This window comes from Ciconia boyciana, chromosome 2 (assembly GCF_034638445.1).
Source record: "Ciconia boyciana chromosome 2, ASM3463844v1, whole genome shotgun sequence".
Lineage (NCBI taxonomy): Eukaryota > Metazoa > Chordata > Aves > Ciconiiformes > Ciconiidae > Ciconia > Ciconia boyciana.
In genome coordinates this window covers 59,917,588-59,920,096 of record NC_132935.1, presented here as the reverse complement: position 1 = coordinate 59,920,096, position 2,509 = coordinate 59,917,588, and positions in this window count along the sequence as shown.

Sequence of the window (2,509 nt, the reverse complement as noted above, 5' to 3'; positions counted from 1 at the left end):
GACTTCATTCAGGCCACGATAGTCTACTGTGAGTCTCCACTCTCCATTAGACTTTTGCACTTGCCATATGGGACTGTTAGAGGGTGAGCGAGTCTTACTGATCAATTCTTGGCTCTCCAGTCAATGAATCAGCTTACGGATGGGAATCAGGGAGTCTTGGCTGGTGCAGTATTGCTGCTGGTGCACTGTTGTGGTGGCAATGGGCACCTGGTGTTCTTCGACCTTCAACAACCCCACAATAGAAGGGTCCTCTGAGAGACCGGGCAAGGTGGACAGCTGTTTAATTTCCTCCGTCTCCAAGGCAGCTATACCAAAAGCCCACTGGTACCCTTTTGGGTCCTTGAAATACCCTCTCCTGAGGTAGTCTATGCCAAGGATGCACGGAGCCTCTGGGCCAGTCCCAATGGGGTGCTTTTGCCGCTCATTCCCAGTTAGGTTCACTTTGGCCTCCAATACAGTTAGCTGTTGGGATCCCCCTGTCACTCCAGAAATACAGATGGATTCTGCCCCTATGTAGCTTGATGGTATTGGCGTACACTGTGCACCGGTGTCTACTGAAGCCTTATACTCCTGTGGGTCTGATGTACCAGGCCATCGAATCCACACAGTCCAATAAACCCGGTTGTGCCTTTCCTCTACCTGGCTGGAGGCAGGGCCCCTCTAGTCCTGGTCCTGGTATTCATTACCCACTTCTTGAACATACAAGTCAGGAGCTCCTTCATTAAAATCAGGAGTAAGATGAGACCTTCCACTCTGTCTGGGGAACTGTCCACTGGAAACTGCAATTTTCCTGGAAGAACCCCCTTTGGTGATTGTTTTTCCTTGCAACTCGCGTACCCGTGCCCCTATGGTCGAGGTAGGTTTTCCATCCCACTTCCTCATGTCCTCTCCATGGTCACACAGGTAAAACGACAGGATGCCCCATGGTGTGTACCGTCTATATCCTCTCTCTTGAGCAGAGGAACGCTGACTCCTAATAGAGAGGCTGCTCACTCACCCTCCCCCCCGCCCCCCAGTGAGATGGGGGAGAGAATCTGGGAAAAGAAAGTAAAACCTGTGAGTTAAGATAAAGACAGTTTAATAGGACAGTAGAGGAAGATATAATAATAATAATAATAATAATAATAATAATACACAAAACAAGTGATGTACAATGCAATTGCTCACCACCCACTGACCAATACCCAGCCCATCCCTGAACAGTGATTGCTGGTCCCTGGCCAACTCCCCCCAGTTTATATACTGAGCATGACATCATATGGTATGGAATAGCCCTTTGGCCAGTTTGGATCAGCTGTCTTGGCCATGCTCTCTTCCAGCTTCTTGTGCACCTGGCAGAGCATGGGAAGGTGAAAAGGCCTTGACTTAGTATGAGCACTGCTTAGCAACAACTAAAACATCAGTGTGTTATCAACATTATTCTCATACTAAATCCAAAACACAGCACTATAACAGCTACTAGGAAGAAAATTAACTCTATCCCAGCCAAGACCAGGACAGCAAGGTCTCTTAAATGCTGATTAAATGACATTAAAAGTTTATTGATTTGGTAAGAGGAATATTAATCATTATCTAGGGGAAATAAGGACCCCAGTCTAGAACATACTTAATCAAACGTGTGACTTTCAGCTATCGTGTGGTTTGTGGCTGCATTACTGATATGCAATGTGATTGTGCCATAATTAGTTTGATCAAAAGGCATGTGGAGAACTGCTAGTTTTCTAGTTTCCCTTCCTCTGTCTCTCTTCCCTTCCGTACCACAATATAATTTATAAATGTATACGTCATAAATGATGATCCTATATGTATGACTATACAACACAAAAGACTTGGAAGCAATGAATGCTTCTAAAAAGCCTGAACCACAATTTGATCTTCTCTCGATCTTAAACTTTTCATTACCTGCAAAATGTATTCCAAATCTGTGTATCAGCTATTATTGTTATTTTAAAAAAAACCCTCACCTTTCTCTAAGCTCTGAAAGTCTATGCACAATGTCATATGTGCATACAGAACTGTAATCAGGAATGTATTTATGCTATTTTAAAATTGCAGTATTCAGTTAAATAGAAATCAATCTATACTAGTGTTGCTATTGTGTGCGTCTGTCATATCTTCCAGTGTCAGATCAATTTGTAGTGAAGGCTAGAAATGACCAATTTTATATGATTTATGCATATTCAACATAAATGTACGTAATTTCTACTTCAAACCAACATGGACAGTCTGTGCTCAAGAAGTAAAAATATATGAAATATAACCACTATTTAGAAAAATGATACAAATTATAAGTAGTCTTGTAAGATTTACATTGTGTGAAGAAGCCTTTTGTTTCCAAAAGAAGCTGATTATGTTGTAGGTTTCTAGATTTTTTTTTAAGTCCTCACCCAGTTTCAGAGATGTAAGAGCTCTAAGTTTGTTAGTAAGTACACATGAGGAAAAAGAATGTTAAATACAGGAGTCAAATTTTATACTGATGGGAATGGATGCGGTTCCATGGATTTTGATG